A 23,834-nucleotide genomic window follows, 5' to 3' on the forward strand; every position below is an offset into this window, starting at 1 on the left:
CAGCACATGAGCAGGTACATAAAAAACCTTGCTAAAAAAAAGAACACTAATGCTTCACTCAACACCAGCCCAGAAAAGCTCCTGGAGACACAGCAGTTATGGCAGCTTCTTCACTCAGGCAGTGAAACCATCAGTGTCCCAGTGACAGTACTGCCACCTGCCCCAGTCAATCCTCCCGCAAAGAGTGTTCCTGAGACTGTCTTTCTGGACCAGGCAGCGCTTGAGAAGATGGTGAAGGACATCATAGAGAAGCAGCAGGCAGTTCAGCAGCAACAACAACAGCATATGCTGCAAAAAAAGCACACTAGATCCTGTTTAGCCTGTGGTCAGCCTAATTCTCGATACATGGGTGATGGCACCTCAATACATTTCTTTTATCAAGGTGGTGATGTTAAATACTTCTACTGCTCCAAGAAAGTTTTTGACACATATTCCGCAGAGGGCCTGACCAACTTCAGAATGCCCTTTGAAGACTTTGCAGAGACTCCTTTTTTTCAGCGAGAACTGGAGTCCTCGAAGCAGAGAGGGGCAGAAAATAGGAGGGTGATTGAGGAGAGAAGCAAGAGAAAGTCAGTAATGGAGCATCCTACTGGTCGTCTGTGCAGATTCTGCCACCTACCACTGAAACAAGGACCCAACAGTCCTCATATTCACACTGGTTTCCCTGGAGTGGCAGGCAAATACATTTACTGTCCTGCTAAAGTGTTTTCCCTTTATCAGGCTAAGGGAATGAAATTTCATGGAAAGACTTTCAGCAGTCTCCATTCTATGAGGCTGAGAAGCAGAGGTGGATTGAGGAAAAGAAAAAATGACTTCACTGACAAATGACATGCCCAGACCTCAAATACTGTTTATAGCTCAAAGACATTCCTTGCACAATCTTATGCATATATGTATATACATATTATTGCACTTTTAATGTATATATATATATATATATATATATATATATATATATATATTATTTTTTTAAATATTTAATTTATTTCCATTTGTTCATTAAAATACCAAAAGTATTGTATTTTATTGTATTTTAGTGTTTTTTTAAGTTCATTTATTGACTTGCATTATTTTATCTTGCTCAGATTTGAAAAACACTAAATGTTAAGCACTGGTACTATTATACTCTGTACATAATTGTTTAGTTTAAAATACTTTTTTTCTTGTTTTTTCCTGTTCTCCTCAACTTTAGATATTATTATTGCTGTTGTTTAATCTATAATCTATCATTTTAAATTGTTACATTTATTTCCATTGTTCATTAAAATCAAACAATTGTGTCCTTGTTTGCATTGTACTTTAGTGTTTTTAAAGTAAATTTGATTGACTTGCATTATTTTATCTTGCTCAGATGTGTAAACACTAAATGTTAATAACTGTTGTCATTAAACACTACATAATTATTTGATTTAAAAAAATCTTGTTTTTTTCCTATGTTCTCCACAGCTTTATATTTTATTATTATTATTATTAATGTTATTGTTGTTTAATCTATAAGTATTTAATACATTACCTTTTCAGTTTTACATAATAATATGTATATTTCTGTACTATAAATAAAACGAGAAACTTACTATTTGGTGTTTACTGGTTATATTTCATATATATATTGGATTTCTGTACATAGTTAAACAAATATAATGTAAATATCTCAATGTAAAATGTAAAGGTCTAAAACATTATCAAAATGTTCTTTACAATTATTCACATTCAAATATTTTCTATATTAAAGAAAACTAAACCCTATTATAATATAAATGTTTATTAAGGTAGTTGCACATTTTGTACATTCTACACAACAACAAATCTTACACGTTTTATTCTATTTTTGTGCACAAAGTTAGTTTATTATATGTAAATCGTACTTAACATGAGTTTCTAATCATTTTTTAATCTAGATACACTTTATGGTAGTTGTGGTCGAGACGAGACTCGAACCTGTAATGTGTATTTTTTCAGGCCCGCCTCCCTGGAATTTCCTGCGTTCTTATTGGCTAGCAATGCTCTACACCTACATGCGACTGGCCCTCCCTGGGATTTCCTGCGTTCTTATTGGCTAGCAACGCTCTAAACCTACATGCGACTGGCCCCCGCGTGGAAGGCAGCTATGCTCACCACTATTGAAGACTGTTGGATGTAGACTGGAAGCCCTGTTCTGCGGTCAGCAAGAATTTTCGCAATACATTAGCAGCTGGCAGGTGCAGATGGACTGAAACTCTCTTTGTTTGGACCTGGCACTTAAAAAAATTGCATGAACTTATTGACTTGACCTACCAGGCACCATATTAAAAAACAAGGTCTCTAATTTAATAATGTAACACGTTTTATACAGACACTTCATATTTAAACGGTATTAGATTATTTTTTGCATTCACTGGCTTCTGTGAAGCGTTGAGCTAAAATGACGCATGACGCCGTTCCTGGAAGCCGCGCTGATCGGATACAACAACCTCTCTCTGCAACTCCTTGTGGAAAGTGGAAAGTATCTCCGCCTGTCACGCGGAGACTGGGGTTCGATTCCCCGACGGGGAGATCCAGTCTTTTACTGCTGCCAAAAGACCTTAACAAAAGTTTTGCTCCAGCAAACAAGTTACAGGAGAAGTTCGCAAGGGGCCCCGGACAACTGTTTTAAAGACAGCTTGAGAAAAATACAATGCATTGGCCGGGAATCGAACCCGGGTCAACTGCTTGGAAGGCAGCTATGCTCACCACTATACCACCAACGCAAGCCTGTTGAATGTAGACTGGAAGCCCTTTTGTGCGGTCAGCAAGAATTTTAGCAGCTGGCAGGTGCAGATGAACTGAAACTCTCTTTGTTTGGACCTGGCACTTAAAAAAATTGCATGAACTTATTGACCTGACCTACCAGGCACCATATTAAAAAACAAGGTCTCTAATTTAATAATGTAACACGTTTTATACAGAAACTTCATATTTAAATGGAATTAGATAATTTTTTGGATTCACTGGCTTCTGTGAAGCGTTGAGCTAAAATGACGCATGACGCTGTTCCTGGAAGCCGCGCTGATCGGATACAACTACCTGTCTCTGAAACTCCTTGTTAGTATAGTGGAAAGTATCTCCGCCTGTCAAGCGGGAGGACGGGGAAGATCCAGTCCTTTACTGCTGCAAAATGATCTTAACAAAAGTTTTGCTCCAGCAAACAAGTTACAGGAGAAGTTGGCAAGGGGCCCCGGACGACTGTTTTAAAGACAGCTTGAGAAAAATGCAATGCGTTGGCTGGGAATCGAACCCATACAGCAAGAATGGACAGACCCAGGAATCGAACCCATACAGCAATAATGCTCGTAATCAAGGTCTTTAATTTAAAAATGTGACACGTTTTATACAGACACTTCATATTTAAATGGTATTAGATTCTTTTTGTGGATTCACTGGCTTCTGTGAAGCGTTGAGCTAATATGACACCGTTCCTGGAAGTGGGAAGGCTGTTTGCAGCGAGCTGTAGTCGCGCTGATCGGGGGCGACTGCCTGTCTTTGCAACTCCTCGTTAGTATAGTGGAAAGTATCTCCGCCTGTTACACGGAAGACCGGGATTTGATTCCCCGACGGGAAGATCCAGTCCTTTACTGCTGCCAAAAGACCTTAACAAAAGTTTTGCTCCAGCAAACAAGTTACAGGAGAAGTTGGCAAGGGGCCCCGGACGACTGTTTTAAAGACAGCTTGAGAAAAATGCAATGCGTTGGCCGGGAATCGAACCCATAGAGCAAGAATGGACAGACCCAGGAATCGAACCCATAGCAAGAATGCTCGTTATCAAGGTCTTTAATTTACAAATGTGATGCGTTGGCCGGGAATCGAACCCTGGTCAACTGCTTGGAAGGCAGCTATGCTCACCACTATACCACCAACGCAAGACTGTTGGATGTAGGCTGGAAGCCCAGTTGTGCGGTCAGGAAGAATTTTCGCAATACATTAGCAGCTGGCAGGTGCAGATGAACTGAAACTCTCTTTGTTTGGACCTGGCACTTAAAAAAATTGCATGAACTTATAGACCTGACCTACCAGGCACCATATTAAAAAACAAGGTCTCTAATTTAATAATGTAACAAGTTTAATACAGAAACTTCATATTTAAACGGAATTAGATTATTTTTTGGATTCACTGGCTTCTGTGAAGCGTTGAGCTAAAATGACGCAGGACGCTGTTCCTGGAAGCCGCGCTGATCGGATACAACTACCTGTCTCTGCAACTCCTTGTTAGTATAGTGGAAAGTATCTCCGCCTGTCAAGCGGGAGGACGGGGAAATCCAGTCCTTTACTGCTGCAAAATGACCTTAACAAAAGTTTTGCTCCAGCAAACAAGTTACGGGAGAAGTTGGCAAGGGGCCCGGACGACTGTTTTAAAGACAGCTTGAGAAAAATGCAATGCATTGGCCGGGGATCGAACCCATACAGCAAGAATGGACAGACCCAGGAATCGAACCCATAGCAAGAATGCTCGTAATCAAGGTCTTTAATTTACAAAAGTGATGCGTTGGCCGGGAATCAAACACAGGTCAACTGCTTGGAAGGCAGCTATGCTCACCACTATACTACCAACGCAAGACTGATGGATGTAGGCTGGAAGCCGTATTGTGCGGTCAGCAAGAATTTTCGCAATACATTAGCAGCTGGCAGGTGCAGATTAACTGAAACTCTCTTTGTTTGGACCTGGCACTTAAAAAAATTGCATGAACTTATTGACCTGACCTACCAGGCAATGTAGTGATCTTTTTCTTTGTAGAAAAGTTAGAAGCTCAGACCAGGAGACGGTGGAAGTTTTCCAAGCAGAAGTTCTTTATTGCTTGTCGGTAGCTGCAGTCATTCCAACATCGTCTAACTAAGGGAACTTTACATTGTAGTTTATATACATTTCAAGGGGGAGGGATTACATTGTGAGGAACAAAGCATGTAAATGAGCTGAAACATGAGAACAGAACGGTGCAGGACTTCTCGCACTGAGATAAGAACTCCAAGACAAATGGTCTCAGTAATAAAATGGCAGGTGTTCAAACTTGCTCAGCATGCCTCTTCACCCGGTAAAACAATGAGAACAGGAAAAGCCTAGCCTTCTCGTACTGAGATGGGACAGTCAGGAATATCCTGCTGGGAACCCCTACCGTTTGCAGGGATTTCCTGGTCTCATCATTTATAAACTTTCTCAATATAAAATACTATTGTATTGGAAATCTAAATTAAACATTTAAATAAAATTTGTAATCCTACAACACCATATTAAAAAACAAGGTCTCTATTTAATAATGTAACACGTTTTATACAGACACTTCATATTTAAACGGTATTAGATTATTTTTTGGATTCACTGCCTTCTGTGAAGCGTTGAGCTAAAATTACGCATGATGCCGTTCCTGTAAGCCGCGCTGATCGGATACAACTACCTGTCTCTGCAACTCCTCGTTAGTATAGTGGAATGTATCTCCGCCTGTCATGCGGAAGACCGGGGTTCGATTCCCCGACGGGGAGATCCAGTCCTTTACTGCTGCCAAAAGACCTTAACAAATGTTTTGCTCCAGCAAACAAGTTACAGGAGAAGTTGGCAAGGGGCCTCGGACGACTGTATTAAAGACAGCTTGAGAAAAATGCAATGCGTTGGCCGGGAATCGATCGCATACAGCAAGAATGGACTGCCCCAGGAATCGAACCCATAGCAAGAATGCTCGTAATCAAGGTCTTTAATTTACAAATGTGATGCGTTGGCCAGGAATCGAACCCGGGTCAACTGCTTGGAAGGCAGCTATGCTCACCACTATACCACCAACGCAAGACTGTTGGATGTAGACCGGAAGCCCTGTTCTGCGGTCAGCAATAATTTTCGCAATACTTTAGCAGCTGGCAGGTGCAGATGAACTGAAACTCTCTTTGTTTGGACCTGGCACTTAAAAAAATTGCATGAACTTATTGACCTGACCTACCAGGCACCATATTAAAAAACAAGGTCTCTAATTTAATAATGTAACACGTTTTATACAGACACTTCATATTTAAACGGTATTAGATTATTTTTTGCATTCACTGGCTTCTGTGAAGCGTTGAGCTAAAATGACGCATGACGCCGTTCCTGCAAGCCGCGCTGATCGGATACAACTACCTGTCTCTGCAACTCCTTGTTAGTATAGTGGAAAGTATCTCCGCCTGTCACGCGGAGACTGGGGTTCGATTCCCCGACGGGGAGATTCAGTCCTTTACTGCTGCCAAAAGACCTTAACAAAAGTTTTGCTCCAGCAAACAAGTTACAGGGAAGTTGGCAAGGGGCCCGGACGACTGTTTTAAAGACAGCTTGAGAAAAATGCAATGCGTTGGCCGGGAAACGAACCCATACAGCAAGAATGGACAGACCCAGGAATCGAACCCATAGCAAGAATGCTCGTAATCAAGGTCTTTAATTTACAAATGTGATGCGTTGGCCGGGAATCGAACCCGGTCACCTGCTTGGAAGGCAGCTATGCTCACCACAATACCACCAACGCAAGACTGTCGGATGTAGGCTGGAAGCCCTCTTGCGCGGTCAGCAAGAATTTTCGCAATACATTAGCAGCTGGCAGGTGCAGATGAACTGAAACTCTCTTTGTTTGGACCTGGCACTTAAAAAAAATGCATGAACTTATTGACCTGACCTACCAGGCACCATATTAAAAAACAAGGTCTCTAATTTAATAATGTAACACCTTTTATACAGACACTTCATATTTAAAAGGTATTAGATTTTTTTTTGGATTCACTGGCTTCTGTGAAGCGTTGAGCTAAAATGACGCATGACGCCGTTCGTGGAAGTCGCGCTGATCGGGGACAACTACCTGTCTCTGCAACTCCTCGTTAGTATAGTGGAAAGTATCTCCGCCTGTCACGCGGAAGACCGTGGTTCGATTCCCCGACGGGGAGATACAGTCATTTACTGCTGCCAAAAGACCTTAACAAAAGTTTTGCTCCAGCAAACAAGTTACAGGAGAAGTTGGCAAGGGGCCCCGGACGACTGTTTTAAAGACAGCTTGAGAAAAATGCAATGCATTGGCCGGGGATCGAACCCATACAGCAAGAATGGACAGACCCAGGAATCGAACCCATAGCAAGAATGCTCGTAATCAAGGTCTTTAATTTACAAAAGTGATGCGTTGGCCGGGAATCAAACCCAGATCAACTGCTTGGAAGGCAGCGATGCTCACCACTATACCACCAAGGCAAGACTGATGAATGTAGGCTGGAAGCCGTATTGTGTGGTCAGCAAGAATTTTCGCAATACATTAGCAGCTGGCAGGTGCAGATTAACTGAAACTCTCTTTGTTTGGACCTGGCACTTAAAAAAATTGCATGAACTTATTGACCTGACCTACCAGGCAATGTAGTGATCTTTTTCTTTGTAGAAAAGTTAGAAGCTCAGACCAGGAGACGGTGGAAGTTTTCCAAGCAGAAGTTTTTTATTGCTTGTCGGTAGCTGCAGTCATTCCAACATCGTCTAACTAAGGGAACTTTACATTGTAGTTTATATACATTTCAAGGGGGAGGGATTACATTGTGAGGAACAAAGCATGTAAATGAGCTGAAACATGAGAACAGAACGGTGCAGGACTTCTCGCACTGAGATAAGAACTCCAAGACAAATGGTCTCAGTAATAAAATGGCAGGTGTTCAAACTTGCTCAGCATGCCTCTTCACCCGGTAAAACAATGAGAACAGGAAAAGCCTAGCCTTCTCGCACTGAGATGGGACAGTCAGGAATATCCTGCTGGGAACCCCTACCGTTTGCAGAGATTTCCTGGTCTCATCATTTATAAACTTTCTCAATATAAAATACTATTTTATTGGAAATCTAAATTAAACATTTAAATAAAATTTGTAATCCTACAACACCATATTAAAAATATGGTGTCGATCATCGGATACAACTAATATGGTATTTGTATCCGATCAGCCGCGCTGATCGGATACAACTACCTGTCTCTGCAACTCCTCGTTAGTATAGTGGAAAGTATCTCTGCCTGTCACGCGCAAGACCGGGGTTCGATTCCCCGACGGGGAGATCCAGTCCTTTACTGCTGCCAAAAGACCTTAACAAATGTTTTGCTCCAGCAAACAAGTTACAGGAGAAGTTGGCAAGGGGCCACCGACGACTGTTTTAAAGACAGCTTGAGAAAAATGCAATGCGTTGGCCGGGAATCGAACGCATACAGCAAGAATGGACAGAACCACGAATCAAACCCATAGCAAGAATGCTCGTAATCAAGGTCTTTAATTTACAAATGTGATGCGTTGTCCAGGAATCGAATCCGGGTCAACTGCTTTTAAGGCAGCTATGCTCACCACTATACCACCAACACAAGACTGTTGGATGTAGACTGGAAGCCCTCTTGTGCGGTCAGCAAGAATGTTCGCAATATATTAGCAGCTGGCAGGTGCAGATGAATTGAAACTCTCTTTGTTTGGACCTGGCACTTAAAAAAATTGCATGAACTTATTGACCTGACCTACCAGGCACCATATTAAAAAAAAGGGTCTCTAATTTAATAATGTAACACGTTTTATACAGACACTTCATATTTAAACGGTATTAGATTATTTTTTGGATTCACTGGCTTCTGTGAAGCGTTGAGCTAAAATGACGCATGACGCTGTTCCTGGAAGCCGCGCTGATCGGATACAACTACCTGTCTCTGCAACTCTTTGTTAGTATAGTGGAAAATACCTCCGCCTGTCACGCGGAGACTGGGGTTCGATTCCCCGACGGGGAGATCCAGTCCTGTACTGCTGCCAAAAGACCTTAACAAATGTTTTGCTCCAGCAAACAAGTTGCAGGAGAAGTTGGCAAGGGGCCTCGGACGACTGTTTTAAAGACAGCTTGAGAAAAATGCAATGCGTTGGCCGGGAATCGAACGCATACAGCAAGAATGGACAGACCCAGGAATCGAACCCATAGCAAGAATGCTCGTAATCAAGGTCTTTAATTTACAAATGTGATGCGATGGCCGGGAATCGAACCCGGGTCAACTGCTTGGAAGGCAGCTATGCTCACCACTATACCACCAACGCAAGACTGTTGGTTGCAGACTGGAAGCCCTGTTCTGCGGTCAGCAATAATTTTCGCAATACTTTAGCAGCTGGCAGGTGCAGATGAACTGAAACTCTCTTTGTTTGGACCTGGCACTTAAAAAAATTGCATGAACTTATTGACCTGACCTACCAGGCACCATATTAAAAAACAAGGTCTCTAATTTAATAATGTAACACGTTTTATACAGACACTTCATATTTAAACGGTATTAGATTATTTTTTGCATTCACTGGCTTCTGTGAAGCGTTGAGCTAAAATGACGCATGACGCCGTTCCTGCAAGCCGCGCTGATCGGATACAACTACCTGTCTCTGCAACTCCTTGTTAGTATAGTGGAAAGTATCTCCGCCTGTCACACGGAGACTGGGGGTCAGCAATAATTTTCGCAATACTTTAGCAGCTGGCAGGTGCAGATGAACTGAAACTCTCTTTGTTTGGACCTGGCACTTAAAAAAATTGCATGAACTTATTGACCTGACCTACCAGGCACCATATTAAAAAAAAGAGTCTCTAATTTAATAATGTAACACTTTTTATACAGACACTTCATATTTAAACGGTATTAGATTATTTTTTGGATTCACTGGCTTCTGTGAAGCGTTGAGCTAAAATGACGCATGACGCTGTTCCTGGAAGCCGCGCTGATCGGACACAACTACCTGTCTCTGCAACTCTTTGTTAGTATAGTGGAAAGTATCTCCGCCTGTCACGCGGAGACTGGGGTTCGATTCCCCGACGGGGAGATCCAGTCCTGTACTGCTGCCAAAAGACCTTAACAAATGTTTTGCTCCAGCAAACGAGTTGCAGGAGAAGTTGGCAAGGGGCCTCGGACGACTGTTTTAAAGACAGGTTGAGAAAAATGCAATGCGTTGGCCGGGAATCGAACGCATACAGCAAGAATGGACAGACCCAGGAATCGAACCCATAGCAAGAATGCTCGTAATCAAGGTCTTTAATTTACAAATGTGATACGTTGGCCGGGAATCGAACCCGGGTCAACTGCTTGGAAGGCAGCTATGCTCACCACTATACCACCAACGCAAGACTGTTGGATGTAGACCGGAAGCCCTGTTCTCCGGTCAGCAATAATTTTTGCAATACTTTAGCAGCTGGCAGGTGCAGATGAACTGAAACTCTCTTTGTTTGGACCTGGCACTTAAAAAAATTGCATGAACTTATTGACCTGACCTACCAGGCACCATATTAAAAAACAAGGTCTCTAATTTAATAATGTAACACGTTTTATACAGACACTTCATATTTAAACGGTATTAGATTATTTTTTGGATTCACTGGCTTCTGTGAAGCGTTGAGCTAAAATGACGCATGACGCCGTTCCTGCAAGCCGCGCTGATCGGATACAACTACCTGTCTCTGCAACTCCTTGTTAGTATAGTGGAAAGTATCTCCGCCTGTCATGCGGAGACTGGGGTTCGATTCCCCGACGGGGAGATTCAGTCCTTTACTGCTGCCAAAAGACCTTAACAAAAGTTTTGCTCCAGCAAACAAGTTACAGGGAAGTTGGCAAGGGGCCCTGACGACTGTTTTAAAGACAGCTTGAGAAAAATGGAATGCGTTGGCCGGGAATCGAACCCATACAGCAAGAATGGATCGATCCAGGAATCGAACCCATAGCAAGAATGCTCGTAATCAAGGTCTTTAATTTACAAATGTGATGCGTTGGCCGGGAATCGAACCCAGGTCAACTGCTTGGAAGGCAGCTATGCTCACCACTATACCACCAACGCAGGCCTTTGAACGTAGACTGGAAGCCCAGTTGTGCCGTCAGCAAGAATTTTCGCAATACATTAGCAGCTGGCAGGTGCAGATGAACTGAAACTCTCTTTGTTTGGACCTGGCACTTAAAAAAATTGCATGAACTTATTGACCTGACCTACCAGGCACCATATTAAAAAACAAGGTCTCTAATTTAATAATGTAACACGTTTTATACAGACACTTCATATTTAAACGGTATTAGATTATTTTTTGGATTCACTGGCTTCTGTGAAGCGTTGAGCTAAAATGACGCATGACGCCGTTCCTGCAAGCCGCGCTGATCGGATACAACTACCTGTCTCTGCAACTCCTTGTTAGTATAGTGGAAAGTATCTCCGCCTGTCATGCGGAGACTGGGGTTCGATTCCCCGACGGGGAGATTCAGTCCTTTACTGCTGCCAAAAGACCTTAACAAAAGTTTTGCTCCAGCAAACAAGTTACAGGGAAGTTGGCAAGGGGCCCTGACGACTGTTTTAAAGACAGCTTGAGAAAAATGGAATGCGTTGGCCGGGAATCGAACCCATACAGCAAGAATGGATCGATCCAGGAATCGAACCCATAGCAAGAATGCTCGAAATCAAGGTCTTTAATTTACAAATGTGATGCGTTGGCCGGGAATCGAACCCAGGTCAACTGCTTGGAAGGCAGCTATGCTCACCACTATACCACCAACGCAGGCCTTTGAACGTAGACTGGAAGCCCAGTTGTGCCGTCAGCAAGAATTTTCGCAATACATTAGCAGCTGGCAGGTGCAGATGAACTGAAACTCTCTTTGTTTGGACCTGGCACTTAAAAAAATTGCATGAACTTATTGACCTGACCTACCAGGCACTGTAGTGATCTTTTTCTTTGTAGAAAAGTTAGAAGCTCAGACCAGGAGACAGTAGAAGTTTTCCAAGCAGAAGTTCTTTATTGTTTGTCGGTAGCTGCAGTCATTCCAACATCGTCTAACTAAGGGAACTTTACATTGTAGTTTATATACATTTCAAGGGGGAGGGATTACATTGTGAGGAACAAAGCATGTAAATGAGTTGAAACATGAGAACAGAACGGTGCAGGACTTCTCGCACTGAGATAAGAACTCCAAGACAAATGGTCTCAGTAATAAAATAGCAGGTGTTCAAACTTGCTCAGCATGACTCTTCACCCGGTAAAACAATGAGAACAGGAAAAGCCTAGCCTTCTCGCACTGAGATGGGACAGTCAGGAATATCCTGCTGGGAACCCCTACCGTTTGCAGAGATTTCCTGGTCTCATCATTTATAAACTTTCTCAATATAAAATACTTTTGTATTGGAAATCTAAATTAAATATTTAAATAAAATTTGTAATCCTACAACACCATATTAAAAAAAAAGGGTCTCTAATTTAATAATGTAACACGTTTTATACAGACACTTCATATTTAAACGGTATTAGATTATTTTTTGGATTCACTGGCTTCTGTGAAGCGTTGAGCTAAAATGACGCATGACGCCGTTCCTGGAAGCCGCGCTGATCGGATACAACTACCTGTCTCTGCAACTCTTTGTTAGTATAGTGGAAAGTACCTCCGCCAGTCACGCGGAGACTGGGGTTCGATTCCCCGACGGGGAGATCCAGTCCTGTACTGCTGCCAAAAGACCTTAACAAATGTTTTGCTCCAGCAAACAAGTTGCAGGAGAAGTTGGCAAGGGGCCTCGGATGACTGTTTTAAAGACAGCTTGAGAAAAATGCAATGCGTTGGCCGGGAATCGAACGCATACAGCAAGAATGGACAGACCCAGGAATCGAACCCATAGCAAGAATGCTCGTAATCAAGGTCTTTAATTTACAAATGTGATGCGATGGCCGGGAATCGAACCCGGGTCAACTGCTTGGAAGGCAGCTATGCTGACCACTATACCACCAACGCAAGACTGTTGGATGTAGACTGGAAGCCCTGTTCTGCGGTCAGCAATAATTTTCGCAATACTTTAGCAGCTGGCAGGTGCAGATGAACTGAAACTCTCTTTGTTTGGACCTGGCACTTAAAAAAATTGCATGAACTTATTGACCTGACCTACCAGGCACCATATTAAAAAACAAGGTCTCTAATTTAATAATGTAACACGTTTTATACAGACACTTCATATTTAAACGGTATTAGATTATTTTTTGCATTCACTGGCTTCTGTGAAGCGTTGAGCTAAAATGACGCATGACGCCGTTCCTGCAAGCCGCGCTGATCGGATACAACTACCTGTCTCTGCAACTCCTTGTTAGTATAGTGGAAAGTATCTCCGCCTGTCACACGGAGACTGGGGTTCGATTCCCCGACGGGGAGATTCAGTCCTTTACTGCTGCCAAAAGACCTTAACAAATGTTTTGCTCCAGCAAACAAGTTACAGGGAAGTTGGCAAGGGGCCCGGACGACTGTTTTAAAGACAGCTTGAGAAAAATGCAATGCGTTGGCCGGGAATCGAACCCATACAGCAAGAATGGACAGACCCAGGAATCGAACCCATAGCAAGAATGCTCGTAATCAAGGTCTTTAATTTACAAATGTGATGCGTTGGCCAGCAATCGATCCTGGGTCAACTGCTTGGAAGGCAGCTATGCTCACCACTATACCACCAACGCAAGACTGTTGGATGTAGACCTGAAGCCCTGTTCTGCGGTCAGCAATAATTTTCGCAATACTTTAGCAGCTGGCAGGTGCAGATGAACTGAAACTCTCTTTGTTTGGACCTGGCACTTAAAAAAATTGCATGAACTTATTGACCTGACCTACCAGGCACCATATTAAAAAAAAGGGTCTCTAATTTAATAATGTAACACTTTTTATACAGACACTTCATATTTAAACGGTATTAGATTATTTTTTGGATTCACTGGCTTCTGTGAAGCGTTGAGCTAAAATGACGCATGACGCTGTTCCTGGAAGCCGTGCTGATCGGATACAACTACCTGTCTCTGCAACTCTTTATTAGTATAGTGGAAAGTATCTCCGCCTGTCACGCGGAGACTGGGGTTCGATTCCCCGACGGGGAGATCCAGTCCTGTACTGCTGCCAAAAGACCTTAACAAATGTTTTGCTCCAGCAAACGAGTTGCAGGAGAAGTTGGCAAGGGGCCTCGGACGACTGTTTTAAAGACAGGTTGAGAAAAATGCAATGCGTTGGCCGGGAATCAACGCATACAGCAAGAATGGACAGACCCAGGAATCGAACCCATAGCAAGAATGCTCGTAATCAAGGTCTTTAATTAACAAATGTGATACGTTGGCCGGGAATCGAACCCGGGTCAACTGCTTGGAAGGCAGCTATGCTCACCACTATACCACCAACGCAAGACTGTTGGATGTAGACCGGAAGCCCTGTTCTGCGGTCAGCAATAATTTTTGCAATACTTTAGCAGCTGGCAGGTGCAGATGAACTGAAACTCTCTTTGTTTGGACCTGGCACTTAAAAAAATTGCATGAACTTATTGACCTGACCTACCAGGCACCATATTAAAAAACAAGAGGTTAATGACACAATATCCTCAAAATCAGGAAATAATAGTACCCCAAACTAACACATACAAGACATAGAGTGCAGTCACCATCACACACACACATATTAGACACATATTTTAACTGTTCATTTTTAATGTTCGCTTTTCATTATATCATCTCTAAAAAGATTTAAATTTTAAGTAAGATTTTAAACTTCACATTTTACTGTAGCTTTTACCTAATTTTACATGGTCTCTTAACCAGTTTCAAAGCATGTCTGTTCATTATTCAGTTGATCTTAGAAAAGTCAGCTGGATTTTGGTTCATTATCACTATTTTGCTTCAGCTTACTCTAGCAGGCCGATAACAGAAAGACAGACACAGTTACCATCCCTGCCTCCACTCAGACAGTCTCTCTCTCTCTAATGGCGCTTTTCCACTACACAGTACCAGCTCGCCTTGGCTCGGCTCGGCTCGACTCGACTCGCCTTTGTTTGGTTTTCCACTGTGTAAAAGTTGTACCTGTACCTGCTTTCGGGTACTTTTTTTCGTACCACCTCCGGCGAGGTTCTAAGCGAGCTAAGGCGATACTAAAATGTGACGTAATACAATGCCGACTGCTGATTGGTCAGAGAGAATCGTCACTATTCACTGCGTCATCATTGCACGCGGCAGACGGAGTATCCAGAATAACCAGAGAATAACCCCGCCATTTTTAAATAGTTTGCCCAGATATTCTAAACTTACTATTATGGCAACTCGGAAGAATACGCCGTGGTCAAACGAGGAGGTGCAGACTTTCCTATGTTTGGTTGCCGAAGAAAGGATCCAGCGAGAGCTAGATGGGGCAACGAGGAACGAAAAAGTTTATCAAGAAATCTCCGCACTGCTGTCCCCACATGGCTACAACAGGACTTTCCAGCAATGTAGGGAAAAGTTAAAAAAACTGAAAAGTGACTACAGAGCTGTAAAGGACCACAACGGCCGCAGTGGTTCAAACCGAAAAAGCTGGAAGTGGTACGAACAGATGGACGGTATCTACGGCCATAGACCACCGAGCAACGGGAGGGAGGGTGGACTTGACTCGGCCACCAGTTTGTTGGAGTCGCTGTTGGAGGATGGTAAGTGTTTAAAATTTACATTACATTAATCATGTAGGTGCACTCTGCTTGAGAGTTTTGTTTTCTGTAGGCTGGCTTTTGAAAAGCTGAAGCTCACTTATAACATCGAAGACTGTAAACTTGTGTCGCAGATAACAATTGCTGCTACCGCTAACTATCTGCCATTGCTATTTTCGTATTGTGTTGACTTTTGTATGATCTTTCTATCTAGATTCCTTTTCGACGAGCGAGAATGGTTCAGTGACTCCCACTGATGCCACGTCGGCACCGGAACCAGCGGCACCATCGACACCAACAAGATCAGCAGCGTCGACACCGAGACCCGCAGCAGCGTCGACACCGGCAACCGGTTAGTATAATTGGAGAAAAAGTAAACTCTTCTAGCCTGTTGTCTGTGAATCTGTACACACTTTTTAATATATCATTAATCGTATCAATAACTCATTAATATAACGTAAACGTACTTGAATAACAACAGGAAGCATTCCCAGTTATGGGAATGCAGGATTCATTAATAAACCTGTTCAGTATTTTTATAACTTTCCAGACGTACACCTATACTGTACACATGGTATTTTAAAGTTGACATTTACTAAAATAGATGTTTAATAAATACATTAAATACATTTACTCAGATGTTAAGTCGTTATATACTATATAAGTAATAGTAAGTTGTGGGCTTGTCTTTTTTTATGTAGAAGCTGTAATGATAATACATGTGAACAATTTACAACACACACAACCTTTGAATGAAACGTGACTTGTCCGTTTTTCTTTATAACTCATTCATTGTAATTATTTTTTTGGCCAGGACGGAGGAAACGAAAGAGGGAACAGGAGCATCTGACTGTCCTGAGGGAGATGCAGACATCGGATGTCGAGCAGCTGGAATTGAACCGGGCACAGCGGGAGCGCCATTTACAGATGGCACTCGATGATGCAGCACATGCCCGAGAACTAGAAGCGGCTTTAAGGAGAGAGGAGATGGCTGCAATGTCGTCCTTCAACCAGGCCTTTCTGGGAACCCTGAGCCAGCTTGTCCAGGCACTGAACCGGCGGGATGCTGTTCCACCGCCCCTGGACTGAAACCCCTTTGTTTATTTTAATTTAATGTTTGCACTACATGTAACATATGTATATAGTTGGATGTGTGAATTTATATTAATATTATATTTTTTTCTATTTGTATGCGTGTTTAAATAAAACCTTTTTGAAACTTATTACAAACAGTGTCTTTTTTCAGAATCAGAATCAGAATCAGAAAGAGCTTTATTGCCAAGTGTGCTTGCACACACAAGGAATTTGTTTTGGTGCTGAGGCTTCCAGTGGACATATACAAATACAACAAGAAACATGAAACATAATACTAAGTATCACTTAGTATAAGTATCACCTGAGTTGTAGGATATTGCACTAAACAGTGGGAGTATTGCACTTAAAGGCATATGCCTTGGGAGGTGTGTTAACTGTTCAGAAGGGAAATGGCCTGTGGGAAGAAACTGTTCCTGTGCCGAGATGTTCTTGTGGCCAGTGATCTGAGTCTCCGTCTTGACGGTAACAGTTCAAACAGGTGGTGTCCAGGGTGAGTGGAGTCAGTGATGATTTTACCTGCTCTCTTCCTCACTCTGGAAGAGTACAGGTCCTGGAGGGATGGCAGGGGGGCACCAATGATCCTCTCCGCTGTCCGGACTGTCCGTTGTAGTCTCCTGATGTCTGATTTGGTAGCTGAACCAAACCAGACAGTGATGGAAGTGCATAAGACAGACTCGATGACGGCTGAGTAGAACTGAATCAGCAGCTCCTGTGGCAAGTTGAACTTCCTCAGCTGGCGAAGGAAGTACAGTCTCTGTTGGGCTTTTTTTACAATGGAGTCAATGTGATTGTCCCACTTCAGGTCCTGAGAGATGATAGTGCCCAGGAACCTGAATGACTCCACTGCTTCCACAGTGCTGTTCATGATGGTGAGTGGGGGGAGTGCTGGGCTGTTCCTCCTGAAGTCCACGATCATCTCCACTGTTTTGAGCGTGTTCAGCTCAAGGTTGTTGTAACTGCACCAGACAGCCAGCTGTTCAACCTCCAGTCTGTAAGCAGACTCGTCACCGTTCCGGATGAGACCGATGACAGTGGTGTCGTCGGCAAATTTCAGGAGCTTGACAGTGGGGTCTTTAGAAGTGCAGTCATTAGTGTACAGGGAGAAGAGCAGTGGGGAGAGAACGCACCCTTGAGGGGCGCCAGTGCTGGTGGTGAGAGTCCTGGATGTGTGTTTCCCCAGTCTCACTCGCTGCTGCCGGTCCGTCAGGAAGCTGGAGATCCACTGACAGATCGAGGATGGTATGGAGAGCTGGGTCAGTTTGGCTGTGAGAAGATCAGGCATGATGGTATTGAAGGCAGAACTGAAGTCCACAAAGAGGATCCTTGCATAAGTCCCAGGTCTGTCGAGATGTTGCAGGATATAATGCAGTCCCATGTTGACTGCATCATCCACAGACCTGTTTGCTCTGTAAGCAAACTGAAAGGGATCCAGCAGGGGTCCAGTGATGTCCTTCAGGTGGGCCAACACCAGTCTTTCAAACGACTTCATGACCACAGACGTGAGAGCGACAGGTCTGTAGTCATTAAGTCCAGTGATTTTGGTTTTTTTGGGGACAGGAATGATAGTGGAGCGTTTGAAGCAGCAGGGAACTTCACACTACTCCAATGATCTATTGAAGATCTGTGTGAAGACCGGGGCCAGTTGGTCAGCACAGGCTTTTAAACAAGCAGATGAGATGCCGTCTGGGCCTGAGGCTTTCCTAGTCTTCTGTTTTTTGAAGACTCAGCTCACGTCCTCCACACAGACCTTAAGCTCAGGTTGGATGGCAGGAGGGGGGAGTGGGATTGCAGGAGGTGATGGTGAATGTGTGAAGTGCAGGTTAGAGCCGGTGTGTGGTGTGAATGAGGGCTTTTCAAACCTGCAATAAAATGAATTTAAATCGTCAGCCAGGTGTTGATTGTCCACAGATCGGGGGGATGGTGACTTGTAGTTGGTGATGTTCCTCAGGCCATTCCAGACTGATAATGGGTCGTTGGATGAAAACTGGTTTTTCAGTTTTTCAGAGTAGTTCCTTTTAGCAACTCTGATCTCCTTTGTCAGTCTGTTTCTGGCCTGGTTATACAAGATTTTATCCCCACTTCTGTAAGCATCCTCTTTGGCATGACGAAGGTGTTTGAGTTTCCCAGTAAACCATGGTTTATCATTAGTAAATGATAAGAATGTCCTGGTAGGAATGCATGTATCCTCACAGAAACTTATATATGATGTTACAGTATCTGTGAGCTCATCCAGATCGTGTGATCATCCAGATCATTATGTATTTTTTGGATGGTTTGCCTTTTTACAAGGGTTTAAACAAGTATTTTCAGATTTTATACTGTGATAACCTTTAATGAAAAACAGTAGAGACAACATATTTAATGATAATGTATTTATTTAGCAATTAAAATAACGCATCAGACCCTCCCGTACATGTCTGCCCTCCTCCTCAACACCCTGTGCCACTGGCACCACAGGCTCTGCTGCTGCAGGTGCATCCCAGTCATCGTCATAGTCCTCTCCATGACTCTCACAAAGGTTATGCAAAGCACAGCAAGTAAGAATCATAGATTTCACGATTGTAACATCACAGTCATTTCTTTTCATGAGGCAACGCCACCTTCCCTTCAGTCTACCAAAAGCGTTTTCAACCACTACCCGTGCTCGACATATTTTCTTGTTGTAGATCTGCTGTTCTACTGTCAGCCGTCCAGTGTCAGTGAATGGCTTTAGGAGCCAGTTCTGCAGGGGATAGGCAGAATCTCCCAGGATGTAGTAGGCAACATTCACCCCACCAATATTCCTGGTGTAAGCTGGAAAGTGGTTGCCACGGCTGGCCAACTCCCACAATGTGGACAGTCTTAAAACACGAGCATCATGCAAGCTGCCAGGCAGTCCTGCAAACACGTTCCAGAACAGTCCTTTTCCATCTACAACACCTTGAAGGACCTTGTCTCTCCATCACTGGACGCAGTTTGTTGTACAAATATATGAATGTTTCTTCCGACATTCTGAAGTTCTGAACCCATTGCGCGTTTGTGAAACCAGGAACAATAACATCCCACCACTCGGTAGCTCGGTTGAAAGCCCAAACAGACGGTTTGCCGCGGCGACTTTGCAAAGCTAAACAGATCTGAAACACATAAACCATGCACATTTTAGTACGTAATACTGGTAGCTATAAAGTTGATTAAATACTTTGCATATAGTATAGTATTTACACATATGCAAACGTTAGCTATGTTAGCATAACTTACCCTCTTGCGTCGGCTTTGAACAACCGGATTCGTCTCGTAGTCTGAACTCTGTAGTAATTCCCAAACTCTCCTGTTTTTTTCAGCAGTGTTTCGTTTTTCTGCCCTCAGCCTCTCATGAAACAACGTTTGTCTTCTTGCTGTGAGAAACAGCCACATCCCGAGGATCAAAAACAGCATATACTCGATTTCCCCCATTGTCCTGTGTGTGTGGGTAGCGGATGTGTGTCGCGTATAAGAATACGTCACGGCAGTTTCCTGCGGCTTCGCTATGACTACCGGGTACTATTTGTGGCGGTACTATCTGCAATGGAAAACGGAGCGAAAAGCGAGCCGAGTCAAGGCGAGCCGAGGCGAGTCGAGCCGAGTCGAGCTGGTACTGGTAATGGAAAAGCGCCATAAACAAATAATCTTTTCAACAGCCTCCTAAGACTGTAATTTAGACAAAATGTAATATTAAATTTATTACATTAACCTTTTACCATTCACCTTTGTTATCCAGACTCTTCTCAAACCTACAAAAGCCTGTCTTCATCTTTAGCCACCACCATGCCTAACGACCTTCAGGAGTTAAAACTATGTTATAGACATATTAGCTCAACATTAACTCTTCTATACATTTTACTTGCCCATATGGCAACCAACATCATGTCCCTCATATAATTAAGTTTTGTTACTGTCTCCGCAGCAAATAATGGCAATCAACTCATGGAATCAGCTGGCTCCTGAAAGCCCACTCCCGTTAGCTATTTATCTTTAATTTTCTTCTCTTCAGGGTGTCGTCCCCTGGCATAGTTGCAGACACTTGTCACAATGAAAAACAAGCCATACAATCAATGCGGTTTCTGGTGAGTGGTATAGAGGAACTCACATTTCTGGGTCAGACTGCCTTAACATTAATTTTAACCTCACAGCGCATCTCACTTCTCAATGCTCTGCTGACCCCGGTGGCCTCCAGTAATCAGCGCTCAACTCTCATACCTTTCTCACAAATAACACCTCCATCCGGAGGTGCCCAATGTTCGTGACCCCCTGCGTTAGGCTGTCCCCTGGCCAGGAAGATCATCCCGTCATTGAGTAGCCACTCGTACACACGTACACACTGGTGACCGCTCTTTCCCAATACAATCAGTTTTCTTCAACAGAACTCAGCTGTTTTCTGGAGCTTAGGAAAGGCACGTTCAAGAGTCACCAGAGCCATTCCGATTGCCTAATAGTGTTCACAGGGAGACAGGTTAATAACAACAGTATTTAATCACTTAAATCCATTAACTATCTTAAAAGCAGCAACCTAGCTACTTAGACTATACTCAGTGAATTTAGATCACAACCGTACATTCAGTGTTCTTCATCTGTAGCCGGAGCCATCGGTCCTGAATGGTGGAGACTAAATGAGACAAAGTTGTTACTGGTCCTAAAATACGCTAATCAAAATGTCACCTCTATCGTTTAAGGTCTGTATTATTTTAAAGACTTCTTTAAAGTAATTCAGTTTTACTTTTAACATTTTTAACATTTAAATACAAATTGCCCTCTGAATGGTAATGATTTCTTTTAACATCTCTGTGTCTATGGTTTTCAACTGAAACACTGTGCTTTACTATAAATAGCTTATTATCACTTATGACACAGGCTCAGATAACAGCTTTTAGCTGACATTGAATGAGAGAGAGGCATTCAAGACTGGTACACTGCTCTCTCATATACTTCTAACATCAAACTTTTATCTACCATCTTTTAACTCTATCCCAGCTTAAGGCATCTTTGCCAGAAATTACATGTGTTTTCAAATAAACATAGTTTTAAAGTTGTCTTTTGCCCACGTCAGGGAATCTAGACATTACAAATTTCCATTCAGATTGAGTCTCTGTCGCACTGGCTGTTTCAGCCACAGCACACATCAGATTTAGATAAGCGAACTGTTTCATTACAGCCAATAGCAGACTTATCTTTTGAAAGCAAAATATCAGCTTCTAGCTCTTTCATGGTCAACTTTTCAAGCTGTTTGTTTAATCAGATGCCTTTCTACACATTTTACATTTAGCAACTGTTAATTCAGTAGCCTACTACTTCTGCTTATTTGTTCTTACATAAAAATAATTATTCTAGTTCTCAATAACGTTTCACATTTCTCAATCTCAATTTTAATTGTCAAGTTCTCAACCATAGTTTAATATTTGACTTTAGTTTTCTCTTGGAGTTTATCAATCTCCAATTAGGATTCACACTATAAGTTTGACGAGGCAAGCACTCTCTGCTTGTGATACTTTTGCAGTTATTGTAAATCATCTGTGAGATTAGTCTCTCTATATCATCTAAAACCTTTTTAAAATGTTTAATTACAACACAATCATCCTTTTAGTTACTTTGATATATTTTGCAACTCACATCTGTTGGAGTCATTAATTTTACATCAACCTGTATTCATCAATTCACTTATAAAAATTACTATTATAGAAATTACTATTATAGATATTTTCTTCAAAAGGATTCACTTTAAGACTTCAATCTTTTGACCTTTTTATCTCTTATTTCTCAGACGAAAAATGTCACTGTCGTCATTTAAACACTGATCTACTTTCAAACCAATATTATTACCAAAAATGTGTTGTCATTTTATCACATTTTAAACACCTTCTCGGTGGGCATTTACAGTTACGTATTAAATGGTCCTGATGACCACCATTAAAACACTCTCGGCTCCAACTTACTGCACACCCTTGAAGCAGTGTGTCCCATTCAGGAATCCAAACCGAGCTGATAAGCAGTTCTCTGTATTCTTTTACAGTCCAGCAGTGGCTGATTTAATCATAATAGCCCAATCATAATCTTCATCATTATTATTGGCAGAACATTAATTGTCATAAGCTGCAAAATATTCTAAGTTGTTTTCACAAAGTGTCTGTTTAACTTTAGTCACACTTGTCCAAGGAAATGATCTTCGACCCATAATTTAATATACTTGCTTTTTGTAATCATCGTAAGCAATACAAGGCTCAACATTTTAATTTTTCAGTTTCTTTGTTTGTTTGTAGCCAGTCAAGTTGTTGTTTAAATTTCCAAACAGAAGCAAAACTTATCAAGACAACCATTTACTTAATAATTTCTGCAAATTTCTCTGAAGTGAGGGCTTCAGAGCACAGCTGCTTACAGCGTTCGCTCTTTTCTGTCTCACTATTAGTTTCAGGACTGTTCAGGTTACTGATCAAGTTACTCAGTTTGTCTGCCATATCTTAATAACAGTTCAAACTCACCTGAAGTCATTGCAGAAATGGAGGCGGCGATCTTTGAACAACACAGCTTGGCTTCTCCGTGATGAAACTGCAGAGTATACTCCAAAATCACAGTTACATATACTGGTCCATGCCAATTTGGGTCACAACTTTTTTTTTCTTTTTTTTTTCTCTCTCGGGATCGTTCCTGATGCATCCCTGGCAAACAACCCTATTTTTGTTGGTATCCCTAACTGCCTGATTCACTAAATTCGGGGATCCCCTATCTGAGATGGAAGAGATTGAGCAGGTTTACGGTGCCACTGGACCTCCCGTCCAGGGACGTACTCTGCTGGGGTGGTGCTACACCATTAATGCCCAGCGGGGCCCACACAGAGCACGCTTCGCTTGCGCTGTCTGCTGCCGTTACCCTTAACGACGCTCTCAGCGACTTCTTATCCTCTCAGCAGTATGCCTACAACTTACTCCTTCACTCGCCTCATCGGAGTGAAGGCTACTTACTCCTCCACTCGCCTCATCGGAGTGAAGGCTCTCCCGCTCTCCTTCAAAATCTCTTCCAGTCTGACAGCCCTAACAATTAATAAAAGCTTACTACCTTGTGTGTTGATTTGCCAGAGATGTCACCACGGAATGATTGCCCGCCGCATCCTCCACCAAACTGTAAGGGGTATACAGTTAAAGACCCAGAACCAGATATGAAGAATGAAGACCCAGAGTCAGAATTATAAAAAATTAAAGAAAATATTTACTGAAGATAGTTTGCAGTTTCATCAGCAGAAGTCAGCTTCAATACTCGCACAGGAGTTCGTAGGCCGCCCCGCTTACAGTTACAAAGATCACAGCAGTTATACG

The 23,834-nt window shown here is 42.6% G+C and overlaps 10 non-coding genes across 10 annotated transcripts; 1 reads left to right on the forward strand and 9 right to left on the reverse strand.

The window, feature by feature from the left end:
• Positions 1-2,654: 2,654 nt before the first annotated feature.
• Positions 2,655-2,726, reverse strand: trnag-ucc (transfer RNA glycine (anticodon UCC)). Its single transcript has one exon. It is a non-coding gene; the product is annotated as a tRNA-Gly (tRNA).
• Positions 2,727-3,803: 1,077 nt separating this feature from the next.
• trnag-ucc (transfer RNA glycine (anticodon UCC)) lies at positions 3,804-3,875 on the reverse strand. Its single transcript has one exon. It is a non-coding gene; the product is annotated as a tRNA-Gly (tRNA).
• Positions 3,876-5,415: 1,540 nt separating this feature from the next.
• Positions 5,416-5,487, forward strand: trnad-guc (transfer RNA aspartic acid (anticodon GUC)). Its single transcript has one exon. It is a non-coding gene; the product is annotated as a tRNA-Asp (tRNA).
• A 226-nt stretch (positions 5,488-5,713) lies between these two features.
• On the reverse strand, positions 5,714-5,785 carry trnag-ucc (transfer RNA glycine (anticodon UCC)). The gene has a single exon. It is a non-coding gene; the product is annotated as a tRNA-Gly (tRNA).
• Positions 5,786-8,973: 3,188 nt separating this feature from the next.
• trnag-ucc (transfer RNA glycine (anticodon UCC)) lies at positions 8,974-9,045 on the reverse strand. Its single transcript has one exon. It is a non-coding gene; the product is annotated as a tRNA-Gly (tRNA).
• A 991-nt stretch (positions 9,046-10,036) lies between these two features.
• On the reverse strand, positions 10,037-10,108 carry trnag-ucc (transfer RNA glycine (anticodon UCC)). The gene has a single exon. It is a non-coding gene; the product is annotated as a tRNA-Gly (tRNA).
• A 635-nt stretch (positions 10,109-10,743) lies between these two features.
• trnag-ucc (transfer RNA glycine (anticodon UCC)) lies at positions 10,744-10,815 on the reverse strand. Its single transcript has one exon. It is a non-coding gene; the product is annotated as a tRNA-Gly (tRNA).
• A 634-nt stretch (positions 10,816-11,449) lies between these two features.
• On the reverse strand, positions 11,450-11,521 carry trnag-ucc (transfer RNA glycine (anticodon UCC)). Its single transcript has one exon. It is a non-coding gene; the product is annotated as a tRNA-Gly (tRNA).
• Positions 11,522-12,668: 1,147 nt separating this feature from the next.
• trnag-ucc (transfer RNA glycine (anticodon UCC)) lies at positions 12,669-12,740 on the reverse strand. The gene has a single exon. It is a non-coding gene; the product is annotated as a tRNA-Gly (tRNA).
• Positions 12,741-14,083: 1,343 nt separating this feature from the next.
• Positions 14,084-14,155, reverse strand: trnag-ucc (transfer RNA glycine (anticodon UCC)). The gene has a single exon. It is a non-coding gene; the product is annotated as a tRNA-Gly (tRNA).
• Between the last annotated feature and the right edge of the window lie 9,679 nt (positions 14,156-23,834).

The sequence above is a fragment of the Siphateles boraxobius genome, unplaced genomic scaffold (genome assembly GCF_051911475.1).
Source record: "Siphateles boraxobius isolate OS27281-9 unplaced genomic scaffold, OSU_SipBor_1 6, whole genome shotgun sequence".
In the NCBI taxonomy this organism is placed as follows: domain Eukaryota; kingdom Metazoa; phylum Chordata; class Actinopteri; order Cypriniformes; family Leuciscidae; genus Siphateles; species Siphateles boraxobius.